This window comes from Triticum urartu, chromosome 5A (assembly GCF_056163025.1).
Source record: "Triticum urartu cultivar PI428250 chromosome 5A, HENAU_Tu73, whole genome shotgun sequence".
Lineage (NCBI taxonomy): Eukaryota > Viridiplantae > Streptophyta > Magnoliopsida > Poales > Poaceae > Triticum > Triticum urartu.
Window position 1 is genome coordinate 72,086,685 of NC_141877.1, and position 19,620 is coordinate 72,106,304.

The following is a 19,620-nucleotide window of genomic DNA, read 5'->3' on the forward strand; positions in this document are numbered from 1 at the left end:
CTAAAACATATCGCAAATGTCAAAAATATGATGACAGGCTTAATATATATCACGCACGCACGTGCGTTCTGTTCCTCACGTACGTACAAAAATAATTAAAAAGGGAATGCAACACGAGGACTTCCCAGGAGGTCACGCATCCTAATACTACTCTCGCCCAAGCACGCTTAACTTCGGAGTTCTGATGGGATCCGGTGCTTTAGTGCTGGTATGATCGCATCCGACATGTTACCCCCGGCTTCATCCCTTATGCTTCCCACTCCCACGTCCGCTACAAAGACGGCTATACATTCTTACTACCATTACAACCGTCGCCTACTAATGGATAATGCCCTATACTACTTACTCTCTCGCTCAACTACGAAGACGAGTTTACCACGATTTCCACCCCTCCCTCTATACCGCAGCAACACGTATTTTACACCCCTTTCACAACGCGCTTTTCGCGCCCCAACTCTCCCTAGCCGCATGACTAACGAGCTCCGAGCTAAAACATATCGCAAATGTCAAAAATATGACGACAGGCTTAATATATATCACGCACGAGCGTTCTGTTCCTCACGTACGTACAAAAATAATTAAAAAGGGAATGCAACACGACGACTTCCCAGGAGGTCACCCATCCTAGTACTACTCTCGCCCAAGCACGCTTAACTTCGGAGTTCTGATGGGATCCGGTGCTTTAGTGCTGGTATGATCGCATCCGACATGTTACCCCCGGCTTCATCCCTTATGCTTCCCACTCCCACGTCCGCTACAAAGACGGCTATACATTCTTACTACCATTACAACCGTCGCCTACTAATGGATAATGCCCTATACTACTTACTCTCTCGCTCAACTACGAAGACGAGTTTACCACGATTTCCACCCCTCCCTCTATACCGCAGCAACACGTATTTGACACCCCTTTCACAACGCGCTTTTCGCGCCCCAACTCTCCCTAGCCGCGTGACTAACGAGCTCCGAGCTAAAACATATCGCAAATGTCAAAAATATGATGACAGGCTTAATATATATCACGCACGCACGTGCGTTCTGTTCCTCACGTACGTACAAAAATAATTAAAAAGGGAATGCAACACGAGGACTTCCCAGGAGGTCACCCATCCTAGTACTACTCTCGCCCAAGCACGCTTAACTTCGGAGTTCTGATGGGATCCGGTGCTTTAGTGCTGGTGTGATCGCATCCGACATGTTACCCCCGGCTTCATCCCTTATGCTTCCCACTCCCACGTCCGCTACAAAGACGGCTATACATTCTTACTACCATTACAACCGTCGCCTACTAATGGATAATGCCCTATACTACTTACTCTCTCGCTCAACTACGAAGACGAGTTTACCACGATTTCCACCCCTCCCTCTATACCGCAGCAACACGTATTTTACACCCCTTTCACAACGCGCTTTTCGCGCCCCAACTCTCCCTAGCCGCGTGACTAACGAGCTCCGAGCTAAAACATATCGCAAATGTCAAAAATATGATGACAGGCTTAATATATATCACGCACGTGCGTTCTGTTCCTCACTTACGTACAAAAATAATTAAAAAGGGAATGCAACACGAGGACTTCCCAGGAGGTCACCCATCCTAGTACTACTCTCGCCCAAGCACGCTTAACTTCGGAGTTCTGATGGGATCCGGTGCTTTAGTGCTGGTATGATCGCATCCGACATGTTACCCCCGGCTTCATCCGTTATGCTTCCCACTCCCACGTCCGCTACAAAGACGGCTATACATTCTTACTACCATTACAACCGTCGCCTACTAATGGATAATGCCCTATACTACTTACTCTCTCGCTCAACTACGAAGACGAGTTTACCACGATTTCCACCCCTCCCTCTATACCGCAGCAACACGTATTTTACACCCCTTTCACAACGCGCTTTTCGCGCCCCAACTCTCCCTAGCCGCGTGACTAACGAGCTCCGAGCTAAAACATATCGCAAATGTCAAAAATATGACGACAGGCTTAATATATATCACGCACGTGCGTTCTGTTCCTCACGTACGTACAAAAATAATTAAAAAGGGAATGCAACACGACGACTTCCCAGGAGGTCACCCATCCTAGTACTACTCTCGCCCAAGCACGCTTAACTTCGGAGTTCTGATGGGATCCGGTGCTTTAGTGCTGGTATGATCGCATCCGACATGTTACCCCCGGCTTCATCCCTTATGCTTCCCACTCCCACGTCCGCTACAAAGACGGCTATACATTCCTACTACCATTACAACCGTCGCCTACTAATGGATAATGCCCTATACTACTTACTCTCTCGCTCAACTACGAAGACGAGTTTACCACGATTTCCACCCCTCCCTCTATACCGCAGCAACACGTATTTTACACCCCTTTCACAACGCGCGCGTTCTGTTCCTCACGTACGTACAAAAATAATTAAAAAGGGAATGCAACACGAGGACTTCCCAGGAGGTCACCCATCCTAGTACTACTCTCGCCCAAGCACGCTTAACTTCGGAGTTCTGATGGGATCCGGTGCTTTAGTGCTAGTATGATCGCATCCGACATGTTACCCCCGGCTTCATCCCTTATGCTTCCCACTCCCACGTCCGCTACAAAGACGGCTATACATTCTTACTACCATTACAACCGTCGCCTACTAATGGATAATGCCCTATACTACTTACTCTCTCGCTCAACTACGAAGACGAGTTTACCACGATTTCCACCCCTCCCTCTATACCGCAGCAACACGTATTTTACACCCCTTTCACAACGCGCTTTTCGCGCCCCAACTCTCCCTAGCCGCGTGACTAACGAGCTCCGAGCTAAAACATATCGCAAATGTCAAAAATATGATGACAGGCTTAATATATATCACGCACGTGCGTTCTGTTCCTCACTTACGTACAAAAATAATTAAAAAGGGAATGCAACACGAGGACTTCCCAGGAGGTCACCCATCCTAGTACTACTCTCGCCCAAGCACGCTTAACTTCGGAGTTCTGATGGGATCCGGTGCTTTAGTGCTGGTATGATCGCATCCGACATGTTACCCCCGGCTTCATCCCTTATGCTTCCCACTCCCACGTCCGCTACAAAGACGGCTATACATTCTTACTACCATTACAACCGTCGCCTACTAATGGATAATGCCCTATACTACTTACTCTCTCGCTCAACTACGAAGACGAGTTTACCACGATTTCCACCCCTCCCTCTATACCGCAGCAACACGTATTTTACACCCCTTTCACAACGCGCTTTTCGCGCCCCAACTCTCCCTAGCCGCGTGACTAACGAGCTCCGAGCTAAAACATATCGCAAATGTCAAAAATATGACGACATGCTTAATATATATCACGCACGTGCGTTCTGTTCCTCACGTACGTACAAAAATAATTAAAAAGGGAATGCAACACGACGACTTCCCAGGAGGTCACCCATCCTAGTACTACTCTCGCCCAAGCACGCTTAACTTCGGAGTTCTGATGGGATCCGGTGCTTTAGTGCTGGTATGATCGCATCCGACATGTTACCCCCGGCTTCATCCCTTATGCTTCCCACTCCCACGTCCGCTACAAAGACGGCTATACATTCTTACTACCATTACAACCGTCGCCTACTAATGGATAATGCCCTATACTACTTACTCTCTCGCTCAACTACGAAGACGAGTTTACCACGATTTCCACCCCTCCCTCTATACCGCAGCAACACGTATTTTACACCCCTTTCACAACGCGCTTTTCGCGCCCCAACTCTCTCTAGCCGCGTGACTAACGAGCTCCGAGCTAAAACATATCGCAAATGTCAAAAATATGATGACAGGCTTAATATATATCACGCACGTGCGTTCTGTTCCTCACGTACGTACAAAAATAATTAAAAAGGGAATGCAACACGAGGACTTCCCAGGAGGTCACCCATCCTAGTACTACTCTCGCCCAAGCACGCTTAACTTCGGAGTTCTGATGGGATCCGGTGCTTTAGTGCTAGTATGATCGCATCCGACATGTTACCCCCGGCTTCATCCCTTATGCTTCCCACTCCCACGTCCGCTACAAAGACGGCTATACATTCTTACTACCATTACAACCGTCGCCTACTAATGGATAATGCCCTATACTACTTACTCTCTCGCTCAACTACGAAGACGAGTTTACCACGATTTCCACCCCTCCCTCTATACCGCAGCAACACGTATTTTACACCCCTTTCACAACGCGCTTTTCGCGCCCCAACTCTCCCTAGCCGCGTGACTAACGAGCTCCGAGCTAAAACATATCGCAAATGTCAAAAATATGATGACAGGCTTAATATATATCACGCACGTGCGTTCTGTTCCTCACTTACGTACAAAAATAATTAAAAAGGGAATGCAACACGAGGACTTCCCAGGAGGTCACCCATCCTAGTACTACTCTCGCCCAAGCACGCTTAACTTCGGAGTTCTGATGGGATCCGGTGCTTTAGTGCTGGTATGATCGCATCCGACATGTTACCCCCGGCTTCATCCCTTATGCTTCCCACTCCCACGTCCGCTACAAAGACGGCTATACATTCTTACTACCATTACAACCGTCGCCTACTAATGGATAATGCCCTATACTACTTACTCTCTCGCTCAACTACGAAGACGAGTTTACCACGATTTCCACCCCTCCCTCTATACCGCAGCAACACGTATTTTACACCCCTTTCACAACGCGCTTTTCGCGCCCCAACTCTCCCTAGCCGCGTGACTAACGAGCTCCGAGCTAAAACATATCGCAAATGTCAAAAATATGAGGACAGGCTTAATATATATCACGCACGCACGTGCGTTCTGTTCCTCACGTACGTACAAAAATAATTAAAAAGGGAATGCAACACGAGGACTTCCCAGGAGGTCACCCATCCTAGTACTACTCTCGCCCAAGCACGCTTAACTTCGGAGTTCTGATGGGATCCGGTGCTTTAGTGCTGGTATGATCGCATCCGACATGTTACCCCCGGCTTCATCCCTTATGCTTCCCACTCCCACGTCCGCTACAAAGACGGCTATACATTCTTACTACCATTACAACCGTCGCCTACTAATGGATAATGCCCTATACTACTTACTCTCTCGCTCAACTACGAAGACGAGTTTACCACGATTTCCACCCCTCCCTCTATACCGCAGCAACACGTATTTTACACCCCTTTCACAACGCGCTTTTCGCGCCCCAACTCTCCCTAGCCGCGTGACTAACGAGCTCCGAGCTAAAACATATCGCAAATGTCAAAAATATGATGACAGGCTTAATATATATCACGCACGCACGTGCGTTCTGTTCCTCACGTACGTACAAAAATAATTAAAAAGGGAATGCAACACGAGGACTTCCCAGGAGGTCACCCATCCTAGTACTACTCTCGCCCAAGCACGCTTAACTTCGGAGTTCTGATGGGATCCGGTGCTTTAGTGCTGGTATGATCGCATCCGACATGTTACCCCCGGCTTCATCCCTTATGCTTCCCACTCCCACGTCCGCTACAAAGACGGCTATACATTCTTACTACCATTACAACCGTCGCCTACTAATGGATAATGCCCTATACTACTTACTCTCTCGCTCAACTACGAAGACGAGTTTACCACGATTTCCACCCCTCCCTCTATACCGCAGCAACACGTATTTTACACCCCTTTCACAACGCGCTTTTCGCGCCCCAACTCTCCTTAGCCGCGTGACTAACGAGCTCCGAGCTAAAACATATCGCAAATGTCAAAAATATGAGGACAGGCTTAATATATATCACGCACGCACGTGCGTTCTGTTCCTCACGTACGTACAAAAATAATTAAAAAGGGAATGCAACACGAGGACTTCCCAGGAGGTCACCCATCCTAGTACTACTCTCGCCCAAGCACGCTTAACTTTGGAGTTCTGATGGGATCCGGTGCTTTAGTGCTGGTATGATCGCATCCGACATGTTACCCCCGGCTTCATCCCTTATGCTTCCCACTCCCACGTCCGCTACAAAGACGGCTATACATTCTTACTACCATTACAACCGTCGCCTACTAATGGATAATGCCCTATACTACTTACTCTCTCGCTCAACTACGAAGACGAGTTTACCACGATTTCCACCCCTCCCTCTATACCGCAGCAACACGTATTTTACACCCCTTTCACAACGCGCTTTTCGCGCCCCAACTCTCCCTAGCCACGTGACTAACGAGCTCCGAGCTAAAACATATCGCAAATGTCAAAAATATGATGACAGGCTTAATATATATCACGCACGCACGTGCGTTCTGTTCCTCACGTACGTACAAAAATAATTAAAAAGGGAATGCAACACGAGGACTTCCCAGGAGGTCACCCATCCTAGTACTACTCTCGCCCAAGCACGCTTAACTTCGGAGTTCTGATGGGATCCGGTGCTTTAGTGCTGGCATGATCGCATCCGACATGTTACCCCCGGCTTCATCCCTTATGCTTCCCACTCCCACGTCCGCTACAAAGACGGCTATACATTCTTACTACCATTACAACCGTCGCCTACTAATGGATAATGCCCTATACTACTTACTCTCTCGCTCAACTACGAAGACGAGTTTACCACGATTTCCACCCCTCCCTCTATACCGCAGCAACACGTATTTTACACCCCTTTCACAACGCTCTTTTCGCGCCCCAACTCTCCCTAGCCGCGTGACTAACGAGCTCCGAGCTAAAACATATCGCAAATGTCAAAAATATGATGACAGGCTTAATATATATCACGCACGCACGTGCGTTCTGTTCCTCAAGTACGTACAAAAATAATTAAAAAGGGAATGCAACACGAGGACTTCCCAGGAGGTCACCCATCCTAGTACTACTCTCGCCCAAGCACGCTTAACTTCTGAGTTCTGATGGGATCCGGTGCTTTAGTGCTGGTATGATCGCATCCGACATGTTACCCCCGGCTTCATCCCTTATGCTTCCCACTCCCACGTCCGCTACAAAGACGGCTATACATTCTTACAACCATTACAACCGTCGCCTACTAATGGATAATGCCCTATACTACTTACTCTCTCGCTCAACTACGAAGACGAGTTTACCACGATTTCCACCCCTCCCTCTATACCGCAGCAACACGTATTTTACACCCTTTCACAACGCGCTTTTCGCGCCCCAACTCTCCCTAGCCGCGTGACTAACGAGCTCCGAGCTAAAACATATCGCAAATGTCAAAAATATGAGGACAGGCTTAATATATATCACGCACGCATGTGCGTTCTGTTCCTCACGTACGTACAAAAATAATTAAAAAGGGAATGCAACACGAGGACTTCCCAGGAGGTCACCCATCCTAGTACTACTCTCGCCCAAGCACGCTTAACTTCGGAGTTCTGATGGGATCCGGTGCTTTAGTGCTGGTATGATCGCATCCGACATGTTACCCCCGGCTTCATCCCTTATGCTTCCCACTCCCACGTCCGCTACAAAGACGGCTATACATTCTTACTACCATTACAACCGTCGCCTACTAATGGATAATGCCCTATACTACTTACTCTCTCGCTCAACTACGAAGACGAGTTTACCACGATTTCCACCCCTCCCTCTATACCGCAGCAACACGTATTTTACACCCCTTTCACAACGCGCTTTTCGCGCCCCAACTCTCCCTAGCCGCGTGACTAACGAGCTCCGAGCTAAAACATATCGCAAATGTCAAAAATATGATGACAGGCTTAATATATATCACGCACGTGCGTTCTGTTCCTCACGTACGTACAAAAATAATTAAAAAGGGAATGCAACACGAGGACTTCCCAGGAGGTCACCCATCCTAGTACTACTCTCGCCCAAGCACGCTTAACTTTGGAGTTCTGATGGGATCCGGTGCTTTAGTGCTGGTATGATCGCATCCGACATGTTACCCCCGGCTTCATCCCTTATGCTTCCCACTCCCACGTCCGCTACAAAGACGGCTATACATTCTTACTACCATTACAACCGTCGCCTACTAATGGATAATGCCCTATACTACTTACTCTCTCGCTCAACTACGAAGACGAGTTTACCACGATTTCCACCCCTCCCTCTATACCGCAGCAACACGTATTTTACACCCCTTTCACAACGCGCTTTTCGCGCCCCAACTCTCCCTAGCCGCGTGACTAACGAGCTACGAGCTAAAACATATCGCAAATGTCAAAAATATGATGACAGGCTTAATATATATCACGCACGCACGTGCGTTCTGTTCCTCAAATACGTACAAAAATAATTAAAAAGGGAATGCAACACGAGGACTTCCCAGGAGGTCACCCATCCTAGTACTACTCTCGCCCAAGCACGCTTAACTTCGGAGTTCTGATGGGATCCGGTGCTTTAGTGCTGGTATGATCGCATCCGACATGTTACCCCCGGCTTCATCCCTTATGCTTCCCACTCCCACGTCCGCTACAAAGACGGCTATACCTTCTTACTACCATTACAACCGTCGCCTACTAATGGATAATGCCCTATACTACTTACTCTCTCGCTCAACTACGAAGACGAGTTTACCACGATTTCCACCCCTCCCTCTATACCGCAGCAACACGTATTTTACACCCCTTTCACAACGCGCTTTTCGCGCCCCAACTCTCCCTAGCCGCGTGACTAACGAGCTCCGAGCTAAAACATATCGCAAATGTCAAAAATATGATGACCGGCTTAATATATATCACGCACGCACGTGCGTTCTGTTCCTCACGTACGTACAAAAATAATTAAAAAGGGAATGCAACACGAGGACTTCCCAGGAGGTCACCCATCCTAGTACTACTCTCGCCCAAGCACGCTTAACTTCGGAGTTCTGATGGGATCCGGTGCTTTAGTGCTGGTATGATCGCATCCGACATGTTACCCCCGGCTTCATCCCTTATGCTTCCCACTCCCACGTCCGCTACAAAGACGGCTATACATTCTTACTACCATTACAACCGTCGCCTACTAATGGATAATGCCCTATACTACTTACTCTCTCGCTCAACTACGAAGACGAGTTTACCACGATTTCCACCCCTCCCTCTATACCGCAGCAACACGTATTTTACACCCCTTTCACAACGCGCTTTTCGCGCCCCAACTCTCCCTAGCCGCGTGACTAACGAGCTCCGAGCTAAAACATATCGCAAATGTCAAAAATATGATGACCGGCTTAATATATATCACGCACGCACGTGCGTTCTGTTCCTCAAGTACGTACAAAAATAATTAAAAAGGGAATGCAACACGAGGACTTCCCAGGAGGTCACCCATCCTAGTACTACTCTCGCCCAAGCACGCTTAACTTCTGAGTTCTGATGGGATCCGGTGCTTTAGTGCTGGTATGATCGCATCCGACATGTTACCCCCGGCTTCATCCCTTATGCTTCCCACTCCCACGTCCGCTACAAAGACGGCTATACATTCTTACTACCATTACAACCGTCGCCTACTAATGGATAATGCCCTATACTACTTACTCTCTCGCTCAACTACGAAGACGAGTTTACCACTATTTCCACCCCTCCCTCTATACCGCAGCAAAACGTATTTTACACCCCTTTCACAACGCGCTTTTCGCGCCCCAACTCTCCCTAGCCGCGTGACTAACGAGCTCCGAGCTAAAACATATCGCAAATGTCAAAAATATGATGACCGGCTTAATATATATCACGCACGCACGTGCGTTCTGTTCCTCACGTACGTACAAAAATAATTAAAAAGGGAATGCAACACGAGGACTTCCCAGGAGGTCACCCATCCTAGTACTACTCTCGCCCAAGCACGCTTAACTTCGGAGTTCTGATGGGATCCGGTGCTTTAGTGCTGGTATGATCGCATCCGACATGTTACCCCCGGCTTCATCCCTTATGCTTCCCACTCCCACGTCCGCTACAAAGACGGCTATACATTCTTACTACCATTACAACCGTCGCCTACTAATGGATAATGCCCTATACTACTTACTCTCTCGCTCAACTACGAAGACGAGTTTACCACGATTTCCACCCCTCCCTCTATACCGCAGCAACACGTATTTTACACCCCTTTCACAACGCGCTTTTCGCGCCCCAACTCTCCCTAGCCGCGTGACTAACGAGCTCCGAGCTAAAACATATCGCAAATGTCAAAAATATGATGACCGGCTTAATATATATCACGCACGCACGTGCGTTCTGTTCCTCACGTACGTACAAAAATAATTAAAAAGGGAATGCAACACGAGGACTTCCCAGGAGGTCACCCATCCTAGTACTACTCTCGCCCAAGCACGCTTAACTTCGGAGTTCTGATGGGATCCGGTGCTTTAGTGCTGGTATGATCGCATCCGACATGTTACCCCCGGCTTCATCCCTTATGCTTCCCACTCCCACGTCCGCTACAAAGACGGCTATACCTTCTTACTACCATTACAACCGTCGCCTACTAATGGATAATGCCCTATACTACTTACTCTCTCGCTCAACTACGAAGACGAGTTTACCACGATTTCCACCCCTCCCTCTATACCGCAGCAACACGTATTTTACACCCCTTTCACAACGCGCTTTTCGCGCCCCAACTCTCCCTAGCCGCGTGACTAACGAGCTCCGAGCTAAAACATATCGCAAATGTCAAAAATATGATGACCGGCTTAATATATATCACGCACGCACGTGCGTTCTGTTCCTCACGTACGTACAAAAATAATTAAAAAGGGAATGCAACACGAGGACTTCCCAGGAGGTCACCCATCCTAGTACTACTCTCGCCCAAGCACGCTTAACTTCGGAGTTCTGATGGGATCCGGTGCTTTAGTGCTGGTATGATCGCATCCGACATGTTACCCCCGGCTTCATCCCTTATGCTTCCCACTCCCACGTCCGCTACAAAGACGGCTATACATTCTTACTACCATTACAACCGTCGCCTACTAATGGATAATGCCCTATACTACTTACTCTCTCGCTCAACTACGAAGACGAGTTTACCACGATTTCCACCCCTCCCTCTATACCGCAGCAACACGTATTTTACACCCCTTTCACAACGCGCTTTTCGCGCCCCAACTCTCCCTAGCCACGTGACTAACGAGCTCCGAGCTAAAACACATCGCAAATGTCAAAAATATGATGACAGGCTTAATATATATCACGCACGCACGTGCGTTCTGTTCCTCACGTACGTACAAAAATAATTAAAAAGGGAATGCAACACGAGGACTTCCCAGGAGGTCACCCATCCTAGTACTACTCTCGCCCAAGCACGCTTAACTTCGGAGTTCTGATGGGATCCGGTGCTTTAGTGCTGGTATGATCGCATCCGACATGTTACCCCCGGCTTCATCCCTTATGCTTCCCACTCCCACGTCCGCTACAAAGACGGCTATACATTCTTACTACCATTACAACCGTCGCCTACTAATGGATAATGCCCTATACTACTTACTCTCTCGCTCAACTACGAAGACGAGTTTATCAAGATTTCCACCCCTCCCTCTATACCGCAGCAACACGTATTTTACACCCCTTTCACAACGCGCTTTTCGCGCCCCAACTCTCCCTAGCCGCGTGACTAACGAGCTCCGAGCTAAAACATATCGCAAATGTCAAAAATATGATGACAGGCTTAATATATATCACGCACGCACGTGCGTTCTGTTCCTCACGTACGTACAAAAATAATTAAAAAGGGAATGCAACACGAGGACTTCCCAGGAGGTCACCCATCCTAGTACTACTCTCGCCCAAGCACGCTTAACTTCGGAGTTCTGATGGGATCCGGTGCTTTAGTGCTGGTATGATCGCATCCGACATGTTACCCCCGGCTTCATCCCTTATGCTTCCCACTCCAACGTCCGCTACAAAGACGGCTATACATTCTTACTACCATTACAACCGTCGCCTACTAATGGATAATGCCCTATACTACTTACTCTCTCGCTCAACTACGAAGACGAGTTTACCACGATTTCCACCCCTCCCTCTATACCGCAGCAACACGTATTTTACACCTCTTTCACAACGCGCTTTCCGCGCCCCAACTCTCCCTAGCCGCGTGACTAACGAGCTCCGAGCTAAAACATATCGCAAATGTCAAAAATATGATGACAGGCTTAATATATATCACGCACGCACGTGCGTTCTGTTCCTCACGTACGTACAAAAATAATTAAAAAGGGAATGCAACACGAGGACTTCCCAGGAGGTCACCCATCCTAGTACTACTCTCGCCCAAGCACGCTTAACTTCGGAGTTCTGATGGGATCCGGTGCTTTAGTGCTGGTATGATCGCATCCGACATGTTACCCCCGGCTTCATCCCTTATGCTTCCCACTCCCACGTCCGCTACAAAGACGGCTATACGTTCTTACTACCATTACAACCGTCGCCTACTAATGGATAATGCCCTATACTACTTACTCTCTCGCTCAACTACGAAGACGAGTTTACCACGATTTCCACCCCTCCCTCTATACCGCAGCAACACGTATTTTACACCCCTTTCACAACGCGCTTTTCGCGCCCCAACTCTCCCTAGCCGCGTGACTAACGAGCTCCGAGCTAAAACACATCGCAAATGTCAAAAATATGATGACAGGCTTAATATATATCACGCACGCACGTGCGTTCTGTTCCTCACGTACGTACAAAAATAATTAAAAAGGGAATGCAACACGAGGACTTCCCAGGAGGTCACCCATCCTAGTACTACTCTCGCCCAAGCACGCTTAACTTCGGAGTTTCGGAGTTCTGATGGGATCCGGTGCTTTAGTGCTGGTATGATCGCATCCGACATGTTACCCCCGGCTTCATCCCTTATGCTTCCCACTCCCACGTCCGCTACAAAGACGGCTATACATTCTTACTACCATTACAACCGTCGCCTACTAATGGATAATGCCCTATACTACTTACTCTCTCGCTCAACTACGAAGACGAGTTTACCACGATTTCCACCCCTCCCTCTATACCGCAGCAACACGTATTTTACACGCCTTTCACAACGCGCTTTTCGCGCCCCAACTCTCCCTAGCCGCGTGACTAACGAGCTCCGAGCTAAAACATATCGCAAATGTCAAAAATATGATGACAGGCTTAATATATATCACGCACGCACGTGCGTTCTGTTCCTCACGTACGTACAAAAATAATTAAAAAGGGAATGCAACACGAGGACTTCCCAGGAGGTCACCCATCCTAGTACTACTCTCGCCCAAGCACGCTTAACTTCGGAGTTCTGATGGGATCCGGTGCTTTAGTGCTGGTATGATCACATCCGACATGTTACCCCCGGCTTCATCCCTTATGCTTCCCACTCCCACGTCCGCTACAAAGACGGCTATACGTTCTTACTACCATTACAACCGTCGCCTACTAATGGATAATGCCCTATACTACTTACTCTCTCGCTCAACTACGAAGACGAGTTTACCACGATTTCCACCCCTCCCTCTATACCGCAGCAACACGTATTTTACACCCCTTTCACAACGCGCTTTTCGCGCCCCAACTCTCTCTAGCCGCGTGACTAACGAGCTCCGAGCTAAAACATATCGCAAATGTCAAAAATATGATGACAGGCTTAATATATATCACGCACGCACGTGCGTTCTGTTCCTCACGTACGTACAAAAATAATTAAAAAGGGAATGCAACACGAGGACTTCCCAGGAGGTCACCCATCCTAGTACTACTCTCGCCCAAGCACGCTTAACTTCGGAGTTCTGATGGGATCCGGTGCTTTAGTGCTGGTATGATCGCATCCGACATGTTACCCCCGGCTTCATCCCTTATGCTTCCCACTCCCACGTCCGCTACAAAGACGGCTATACGTTCTTACTACCATTACAACCGTCGCCTACTAATGGATAATGCCCTATACTACTTACTCTCTCGCTCAACTACGAAGACGAGTTTACCACGATTTCCACCCCTCCCTCTATACCGCAGCAACACGTATTTTACACCCCTTTCACAACGCGCTTTTCGCGCCCCAACTCTTCCTAGCCGCGTGACTAACGAGCTCCGAGCTAAAACATATCGCAAATGTCAAAAATATGATGACAGGCTTAATATATATCACGCACGCACGTGCGTTCTGTTCCTCACGTACGTACAAAAATAATTAAAAAGGGAATGCAACACGAGGACTTCCCAGGAGGTCACCCATCCTAGTAGTCCATCCTAGTACTACTCTCGCCCAAGCACGCTTAACTTCAGAGTTCTGATGGGATCCGGTGCTTTAGTGCTGGTATGATCGCATCCGACATGTTACCCCCGGCTTCATCCCTTATGCTTCCCACTCCCACGTCCGCTACAAAGACGGCTATACATTCTTACTACCATTACAACCGTCGCCTACTAATGGATAATGCCCTATACTACTTACTCTCTCGCTCAACTACGAAGACGAGTTTACCACGATTTCCACCCCTCCCTCTATACCGCAGCAACACGTATTTTACACCCCTTTCACAACGCGCTTTTCGCGCCCCAACTCTCCCTAGCCGCGTGACTAACGAGCTCCGAGCTAAAACACATCGCAAATGTCAAAAATATGATGACAGGCTTAATATATATCACGCACGCACGTGCGTTCTGTTCCTCACGTACGTACAAAAATAATTAAAAAGGGAATGCAACACGAGGACTTCCCAGGAGGTCACCCATCCTAGTACTACTCTCGCCCAAGCACGCTTAACTTCGGAGTTCTGATGGGATCCGGTGCTTTAGTGCTGGTATGATCGCATCCGACATGTTACCCCCGGCTTCATCCCTTATGCTTCCCACTCCCACGTCCGCTACAAAGACGGCTATACATTCTTACTACCATTACAACCGTCGCCTACTAATGGATAATGCCCTATACTACTTACTCTCTCGCTCAACTACGAAGACGAGTTTATCACGATTTCCACCCCTCCCTCTATACCGCAGCAACACGTATTTTACACCCCTTTCACAACGCGCTTTTCGCGCCCCAACTCTCCCTAGCCGCGTGACTAACGAGCTCCGAGCTAAAACATATCGCAAATGTCAAAAATATGATGACAGGCTTAATATATATCACGCACGTGCGTTCTGTTCCTCACGTACGTACAAAAATAATTAAAAAGGGAATGCAACACGAGGACTTCCCAGGAGGTCACCCATCCTAGTACTACTCTCGCCCAAGCACGCTTAACTTCGGAGTTCTGATGGGATCCGGTGCTTTAGTGCTGGTATGATCGCATCCGACATGTTACCCCCGGCTTCATCCCTTATGATTCCCACTCCCACGTCCGCTACAAAGACGGCTATACATTCTAACTACCATTACAACCGTCGCGTACTAATGGATAATGCCCTATACTACTTACTCTCTCGCTCAACTACGAAGACGAGTTTACCACGATTTCCACCCCTCCCTCTATACCGCAGCAACACGTATTTTACACCCCTTTCACAACGCGCTTTTCGCGCCCCAACTCTCCCTAGCCGCGTGACTAACGAGCTCCGAGCTAAAACATATCGCAAATGTCAAAAATATGATGACAGGCTTAATATATATCACGCACGTGCGTTCTGTTCCTCACATACGTACAAAAATAATTAAAAAGGGAATGCAACACGAGGACTTCCCAGGAGGTCACCCATCCTAGTACTACTCTCGCCCAAGCACGCTTAACTTTGGAGTTCTGATGGGATCCGGTGCTTTAGTGCTGGTATGATCGCATCCGACATGTTACCCCCGGCTTCATCCCTTATGCTTCCCACTCCCACGTCCGCTACAAAGACGGCTATACATTCTTACTACCATTACAACCGTCGCCTACTAATGGATAATGCCCTATACTACTTACTCTCTCGCTCAACTACGAAGACGAGTTTACCACGATTTCCACCCCTCCCTCTATACCGCAGCAACACGTATTTTACACCCCTTTCACAACGCGCTTTTCGCGCCCCAACTCTCCCTAGCCGCGTGACTAACGAGCTCCGAGCTAAAACATATCGCAAATGTCAAAAATATGATGACAGGCTTAATATATATCACGCACGTGCGTTCTGTTCCTCACGTACGTACAAAAATAATTAAAAAGGGAATGCAACACGAGGACTTCCCAGGAGGTCACCCATCCTAGTACTACTCTCGCCCAAGCACGCTTAACTTCGGAGTTCTGATGGGATCCGGTGCTTTAGTGCTGGTATGATCGCATCCGACATGTTACCCCCGGCTTCATCCCTTATGCTTCCCACTCCCACGTCCGCTACAAAGACGGCTATACATTCTTACTACCATTACAACCGTCGCCTACTAATGGATAATGCCCTATACTACTTACTCTCTCGCTCAACTACGAAGACGAGTTTACCACGATTTCCACCCCTCCCTCTATACCGCAGCAACACGTATTTTACACCCCTTTCACAACGCGCTTTTCGCGCCCCAACTCTCCCTAGCCGCGTGACTAACGAGCTCCGAGCTAAAACATATCGCAAATGTCAAAAATATGATGACAGGCTTAATATATATCACGCACGCACGTGCGTTCTGTTCCTCACGTACGTACAAAAATAATTAAAAAGGGAATGCAACACGAGGACTTCCCAGGAGGTCACCCATCCTAGTACTACTCTCGCCCAAGCACGCTTAACTTTGGAGTTCTGATGGGATCCGGTGCTTTAGTGCTGGTATGATCCCATCCGACATGTTACCCCCGGCTTCATCCCTTATGCTTCCCACTCCCACGTCCGCTACAAAGACGGCTATACATTCTTACTACCATTACAACCGTCGCCTACTAATGGATAATGCCCTATAGTACTTACTCTCTCGCTCAACTACGAAGACGAGTTTACCACGATTTCCACCCCTCCCTCTATACCGCAGCAACACGTATTTTACACCCCTTTCACAACGCGCTTTTCGCGCCCCAACTCTCCCTAGCCGCGTGACTAACGAGCTCCGAGCTAAAACATATCGCAAATGTCAAAAATATGATGACAGGCTTAATATATATCACGCACGCACGTGCGTTCTGTTCCTCACGTACGTACAAAAATAATTAAAAAGGGAATGCAACACGAGGACTTCCCAGGAGGTCACCCATCCTAGTACTACTCTCGCCCAAGCACGCTTAACTTCGGAGTTCTGATGGGATCCGGTGCTTTAGTGCTGGTATGATCGCATCCGACATGTTACCCCCGGCTTCATCCCTTATGCTTCCCACTCCCACGTCCGCTACAAAGACGGCTATACATTCTTACTACCATTACAACCGTCGCCTACTAATGGATAATGCCCTATACTACTTACTCTCTCGCTCAACTACGAAGACGAGTTTACCACGATTTCCACCCCTCCCTCTATACCGCAGCAACACGTATTTTACACCCCTTTCACAACGCGCTTTTCGCGCCCCAACTCTCCCTAGCCGCGTGACTAACGAGCTCCGAGCTAAAACATATCGCAAATGTCAAAAATATGATGACAGGCTTAATATATATCACGCACGCACGTGCGTTCTGTTCCTCACGTACGTACAAAAATAATTAAAAAGGGAATGCAACACGAGGACTTCCCAGGAGGTCACCCATCCTAGTACTACTCTCGCCCAAGCACGCTTAACTTTGGAGTTCTGATGGGATCCGGTGCTTTAGTGCTGGTATGATCCCATCCGACATGTTACCCCCGGCTTCATCCCTTATGCTTCCCACTCCCACGTCCGCTACAAAGACGGCTATACATTCTTACTACCATTACAACCGTCGCCTACTAATGGATAATGCCCTATAGTACTTACTCTCTCGCTCAACTACGAAGACGAGTTTACCACGATTTCCACCCCTCCCTCTATACCGCAGCAACACGTATTTTACACCCCTTTCACAACGCGCTTTTCGCGCCCCAACTCTCCCTAGCCGCGTGACTAACGAGCTCCGAGCTAAAACATATCGCAAATGTCAAAAATATGATGACAGGCTTAATATATATCACGCACGCACGTGCGTTCTGTTCCTCACGTACGTACAAAAATAATTAAAAAGGGAATGCAACACGAGGACTTCCCAGGAGGTCACCCATCCTAGTACTACTCTCGCCCAAGCACGCTTAACTTCGGAGTTCTGATGGGATCCGGTGCTTTAGTGCTGGTATGATCGCATCCGACATGTTACCCCCGGCTTCATCCCTTATGCTTCCCACTCCCACGTCCGCTACAAAGACGGCTATACATTCTTACTACCATTACAACCGTCGCCTACTAATGGATAATGCCCTATACTACTTACTCTCTCGCTCAACTACGAAGACGAGTTTACCACGATTTCCACCCCTCCCTCTATACCGCAGCAACACGTATTTTACACCCCTTTCACAACGCGCTTTTCGCGCCCCAACTCTCCCTAGCCGCGTGACTAACGAGCTCCGAGCTAAAACATATCGCAAATGTCAAAAATATGATGACAGGCTTAATATATATCACGCACGCACGTGCGTTCTGTTCCTCACGTACGTACAAAAATAATTAAAAAGGGAATGCAACACGAGGACTTCCCAGGAGGTCACCCATCCTAGTACTACTCTCGCCCAAGCACGCTTAACTTAGGAGGTCACCCATCCTAGTACTACTCTCGCCCAAGCACGCTTAACTTCGGAGTTCTGATGGGATCCGGTGCTTTAGTGCTGGTATGATCGCATCCGACATGTTACCCCCGGCTTCATCCCTTATGCTTCCCACTCCCACGTCCGCTACAAAGACGGCTATACATTCTTACTACCATTACAACCGTCGCCTACTAATGGATAATGCCCTATACTACTTACTCTCTCGCTCAACTACGAAGACGAGTTTACCACGATTTCCACCCCTCCCTCTATACCGCAGCAACACGTATTTTACACCCCTTTCACAACGCGCTTTTCGCGCCCCAACTCTCCCTAGCCGCGTGACTAACGAGCTCCGAGCTAAAACATATCGCAAATGTCAAAAATATGATGACAGGCTTAATATATATCACGCACGCACGTGCGTTCTGTTCCTCACGTACGTACAAAAATAATTAAAAAGGGAATGCAACACGAGGACTTCCCAGGAGGTCACCCATCCTAGTACTACTCTCGCCCAAGCACGCTTAACTTCGGAGTTCTGATGGGATCCGGTGCTTTAGTGCTGGTATGATCGCATCCGACATGTTACCCCCGGCTTCATCCCTTATGCTTCCCACTCCCACGTCCGCTACAAAGACGGCTATACATTCTTACTACCATTACAACCGTCGCCTACTAATGGATAATGCCCTATACTACTTACTCTCTCGCTCAACTACGAAGACGAGTTTACCACGATTTCCACCCCTCCCTCTATACCGCAGCAACACGTATTTTACACCCCTTTCACAACGCGCTTTTCGCGCCCCAACTCTCCCTAGCCGCGTGACTAACGAGCTCCGAGCTAAAACATATCGCAAATGTCAAAAATATGATGACAGGCTTAATATATATCACGCACGCACGTGCGTTCTGTTCCTCACGTACGTACAAAAATAATTAAAAAGGGAATGCAACACGAGGACTTCCCAGGAGGTCACCCATCCTAGTACTACTCTCGCCCAAGCACGCTTAACTTCGGAGTTCTGATGGGATCCGGTGCTTTAGTGCTGGTATGATCGCATCCGACA

At 48.3% G+C, this 19,620-nt stretch overlaps 38 non-coding genes and 3 pseudogenes across 38 annotated transcripts; all 41 read right to left on the bottom strand.

Moving 5' to 3' along the window:
• Window positions 1–103: 103 nt before the first annotated feature.
• Window positions 104–222, bottom strand: LOC147969459 (5S ribosomal RNA). The gene has a single exon (XR_015606694.1). It is a non-coding gene; the product is annotated as a 5S ribosomal RNA (ribosomal RNA).
• Window positions 223–586: 364 nt separating this feature from the next.
• LOC147969460 (5S ribosomal RNA) lies at window positions 587–705 on the bottom strand. The gene has a single exon (XR_015606226.1). It is a non-coding gene; the product is annotated as a 5S ribosomal RNA (ribosomal RNA).
• A 368-nt stretch (window positions 706–1,073) lies between these two features.
• LOC147969461 (5S ribosomal RNA) lies at window positions 1,074–1,192 on the bottom strand. The gene has a single exon (XR_015605999.1). It is a non-coding gene; the product is annotated as a 5S ribosomal RNA (ribosomal RNA).
• A 364-nt stretch (window positions 1,193–1,556) lies between these two features.
• Window positions 1,557–1,675, bottom strand: LOC147969462 (5S ribosomal RNA). The gene has a single exon (XR_015605049.1). It is a non-coding gene; the product is annotated as a 5S ribosomal RNA (ribosomal RNA).
• A 364-nt stretch (window positions 1,676–2,039) lies between these two features.
• Window positions 2,040–2,158, bottom strand: LOC147969463 (5S ribosomal RNA). Its single transcript, XR_015606227.1, has one exon. It is a non-coding gene; the product is annotated as a 5S ribosomal RNA (ribosomal RNA).
• Window positions 2,159–2,416: 258 nt separating this feature from the next.
• Window positions 2,417–2,535, bottom strand: LOC147969464 (5S ribosomal RNA). Its single transcript, XR_015605896.1, has one exon. It is a non-coding gene; the product is annotated as a 5S ribosomal RNA (ribosomal RNA).
• A 364-nt stretch (window positions 2,536–2,899) lies between these two features.
• Window positions 2,900–3,018, bottom strand: LOC147969465 (5S ribosomal RNA). The gene has a single exon (XR_015605050.1). It is a non-coding gene; the product is annotated as a 5S ribosomal RNA (ribosomal RNA).
• A 364-nt stretch (window positions 3,019–3,382) lies between these two features.
• Window positions 3,383–3,501, bottom strand: LOC147969466 (5S ribosomal RNA). The gene has a single exon (XR_015606228.1). It is a non-coding gene; the product is annotated as a 5S ribosomal RNA (ribosomal RNA).
• A 364-nt stretch (window positions 3,502–3,865) lies between these two features.
• LOC147969467 (5S ribosomal RNA) lies at window positions 3,866–3,984 on the bottom strand. Its single transcript, XR_015605897.1, has one exon. It is a non-coding gene; the product is annotated as a 5S ribosomal RNA (ribosomal RNA).
• Window positions 3,985–4,348: 364 nt separating this feature from the next.
• On the bottom strand, window positions 4,349–4,467 carry LOC147969468 (5S ribosomal RNA). The gene has a single exon (XR_015605052.1). It is a non-coding gene; the product is annotated as a 5S ribosomal RNA (ribosomal RNA).
• A 368-nt stretch (window positions 4,468–4,835) lies between these two features.
• On the bottom strand, window positions 4,836–4,954 carry LOC147969469 (5S ribosomal RNA). Its single transcript, XR_015605053.1, has one exon. It is a non-coding gene; the product is annotated as a 5S ribosomal RNA (ribosomal RNA).
• Window positions 4,955–5,322: 368 nt separating this feature from the next.
• On the bottom strand, window positions 5,323–5,441 carry LOC147969470 (5S ribosomal RNA). The gene has a single exon (XR_015605054.1). It is a non-coding gene; the product is annotated as a 5S ribosomal RNA (ribosomal RNA).
• A 368-nt stretch (window positions 5,442–5,809) lies between these two features.
• LOC147969471 (5S ribosomal RNA) lies at window positions 5,810–5,928 on the bottom strand. Its single transcript, XR_015606291.1, has one exon. It is a non-coding gene; the product is annotated as a 5S ribosomal RNA (ribosomal RNA).
• A 368-nt stretch (window positions 5,929–6,296) lies between these two features.
• Window positions 6,297–6,415, bottom strand: LOC147969472 (5S ribosomal RNA). The gene has a single exon (XR_015605882.1). It is a non-coding gene; the product is annotated as a 5S ribosomal RNA (ribosomal RNA).
• Window positions 6,416–6,783: 368 nt separating this feature from the next.
• On the bottom strand, window positions 6,784–6,902 carry LOC147969473 (5S ribosomal RNA). The gene has a single exon (XR_015606316.1). It is a non-coding gene; the product is annotated as a 5S ribosomal RNA (ribosomal RNA).
• Window positions 6,903–7,269: 367 nt separating this feature from the next.
• LOC147969474 (5S ribosomal RNA) lies at window positions 7,270–7,388 on the bottom strand. The gene has a single exon (XR_015605055.1). It is a non-coding gene; the product is annotated as a 5S ribosomal RNA (ribosomal RNA).
• A 364-nt stretch (window positions 7,389–7,752) lies between these two features.
• On the bottom strand, window positions 7,753–7,871 carry LOC147969475 (5S ribosomal RNA). The gene has a single exon (XR_015606292.1). It is a non-coding gene; the product is annotated as a 5S ribosomal RNA (ribosomal RNA).
• Window positions 7,872–8,239: 368 nt separating this feature from the next.
• On the bottom strand, window positions 8,240–8,358 carry LOC147969476 (5S ribosomal RNA). Its single transcript, XR_015605056.1, has one exon. It is a non-coding gene; the product is annotated as a 5S ribosomal RNA (ribosomal RNA).
• A 368-nt stretch (window positions 8,359–8,726) lies between these two features.
• LOC147969477 (5S ribosomal RNA) lies at window positions 8,727–8,845 on the bottom strand. Its single transcript, XR_015605057.1, has one exon. It is a non-coding gene; the product is annotated as a 5S ribosomal RNA (ribosomal RNA).
• A 368-nt stretch (window positions 8,846–9,213) lies between these two features.
• Window positions 9,214–9,332, bottom strand: LOC147969478 (5S ribosomal RNA). Its single transcript, XR_015606318.1, has one exon. It is a non-coding gene; the product is annotated as a 5S ribosomal RNA (ribosomal RNA).
• Window positions 9,333–9,700: 368 nt separating this feature from the next.
• LOC147969479 (5S ribosomal RNA) lies at window positions 9,701–9,819 on the bottom strand. The gene has a single exon (XR_015605058.1). It is a non-coding gene; the product is annotated as a 5S ribosomal RNA (ribosomal RNA).
• A 368-nt stretch (window positions 9,820–10,187) lies between these two features.
• On the bottom strand, window positions 10,188–10,306 carry LOC147969480 (5S ribosomal RNA). Its single transcript, XR_015605059.1, has one exon. It is a non-coding gene; the product is annotated as a 5S ribosomal RNA (ribosomal RNA).
• Window positions 10,307–10,674: 368 nt separating this feature from the next.
• Window positions 10,675–10,793, bottom strand: LOC147969481 (5S ribosomal RNA). Its single transcript, XR_015605060.1, has one exon. It is a non-coding gene; the product is annotated as a 5S ribosomal RNA (ribosomal RNA).
• Window positions 10,794–11,161: 368 nt separating this feature from the next.
• On the bottom strand, window positions 11,162–11,280 carry LOC147969482 (5S ribosomal RNA). The gene has a single exon (XR_015605061.1). It is a non-coding gene; the product is annotated as a 5S ribosomal RNA (ribosomal RNA).
• A 368-nt stretch (window positions 11,281–11,648) lies between these two features.
• Window positions 11,649–11,767, bottom strand: LOC147969483 (5S ribosomal RNA). Its single transcript, XR_015605063.1, has one exon. It is a non-coding gene; the product is annotated as a 5S ribosomal RNA (ribosomal RNA).
• Window positions 11,768–12,135: 368 nt separating this feature from the next.
• Window positions 12,136–12,254, bottom strand: LOC147969484 (5S ribosomal RNA). The gene has a single exon (XR_015605064.1). It is a non-coding gene; the product is annotated as a 5S ribosomal RNA (ribosomal RNA).
• A 368-nt stretch (window positions 12,255–12,622) lies between these two features.
• LOC147969485 (5S ribosomal RNA) lies at window positions 12,623–12,749 on the bottom strand (annotated as a pseudogene).
• A 368-nt stretch (window positions 12,750–13,117) lies between these two features.
• LOC147969486 (5S ribosomal RNA) lies at window positions 13,118–13,236 on the bottom strand. The gene has a single exon (XR_015605790.1). It is a non-coding gene; the product is annotated as a 5S ribosomal RNA (ribosomal RNA).
• A 368-nt stretch (window positions 13,237–13,604) lies between these two features.
• LOC147969487 (5S ribosomal RNA) lies at window positions 13,605–13,723 on the bottom strand. Its single transcript, XR_015605065.1, has one exon. It is a non-coding gene; the product is annotated as a 5S ribosomal RNA (ribosomal RNA).
• Window positions 13,724–14,091: 368 nt separating this feature from the next.
• On the bottom strand, window positions 14,092–14,223 carry LOC147969488 (5S ribosomal RNA; annotated as a pseudogene).
• Window positions 14,224–14,591: 368 nt separating this feature from the next.
• Window positions 14,592–14,710, bottom strand: LOC147969489 (5S ribosomal RNA). The gene has a single exon (XR_015605066.1). It is a non-coding gene; the product is annotated as a 5S ribosomal RNA (ribosomal RNA).
• Window positions 14,711–15,074: 364 nt separating this feature from the next.
• On the bottom strand, window positions 15,075–15,193 carry LOC147969490 (5S ribosomal RNA). Its single transcript, XR_015605067.1, has one exon. It is a non-coding gene; the product is annotated as a 5S ribosomal RNA (ribosomal RNA).
• Window positions 15,194–15,557: 364 nt separating this feature from the next.
• On the bottom strand, window positions 15,558–15,676 carry LOC147969491 (5S ribosomal RNA). The gene has a single exon (XR_015606293.1). It is a non-coding gene; the product is annotated as a 5S ribosomal RNA (ribosomal RNA).
• Window positions 15,677–16,040: 364 nt separating this feature from the next.
• LOC147969492 (5S ribosomal RNA) lies at window positions 16,041–16,159 on the bottom strand. The gene has a single exon (XR_015605068.1). It is a non-coding gene; the product is annotated as a 5S ribosomal RNA (ribosomal RNA).
• Window positions 16,160–16,527: 368 nt separating this feature from the next.
• Window positions 16,528–16,646, bottom strand: LOC147969493 (5S ribosomal RNA). Its single transcript, XR_015606734.1, has one exon. It is a non-coding gene; the product is annotated as a 5S ribosomal RNA (ribosomal RNA).
• Window positions 16,647–17,014: 368 nt separating this feature from the next.
• On the bottom strand, window positions 17,015–17,133 carry LOC147969494 (5S ribosomal RNA). The gene has a single exon (XR_015605069.1). It is a non-coding gene; the product is annotated as a 5S ribosomal RNA (ribosomal RNA).
• A 368-nt stretch (window positions 17,134–17,501) lies between these two features.
• LOC147969495 (5S ribosomal RNA) lies at window positions 17,502–17,620 on the bottom strand. Its single transcript, XR_015606735.1, has one exon. It is a non-coding gene; the product is annotated as a 5S ribosomal RNA (ribosomal RNA).
• A 368-nt stretch (window positions 17,621–17,988) lies between these two features.
• Window positions 17,989–18,107, bottom strand: LOC147969496 (5S ribosomal RNA). Its single transcript, XR_015605070.1, has one exon. It is a non-coding gene; the product is annotated as a 5S ribosomal RNA (ribosomal RNA).
• Window positions 18,108–18,475: 368 nt separating this feature from the next.
• LOC147969497 (5S ribosomal RNA) lies at window positions 18,476–18,642 on the bottom strand (annotated as a pseudogene).
• Window positions 18,643–19,010: 368 nt separating this feature from the next.
• LOC147969498 (5S ribosomal RNA) lies at window positions 19,011–19,129 on the bottom strand. The gene has a single exon (XR_015605071.1). It is a non-coding gene; the product is annotated as a 5S ribosomal RNA (ribosomal RNA).
• A 368-nt stretch (window positions 19,130–19,497) lies between these two features.
• Window positions 19,498–19,616, bottom strand: LOC147969499 (5S ribosomal RNA). The gene has a single exon (XR_015605072.1). It is a non-coding gene; the product is annotated as a 5S ribosomal RNA (ribosomal RNA).
• Between the last annotated feature and the right edge of the window lie 4 nt (window positions 19,617–19,620).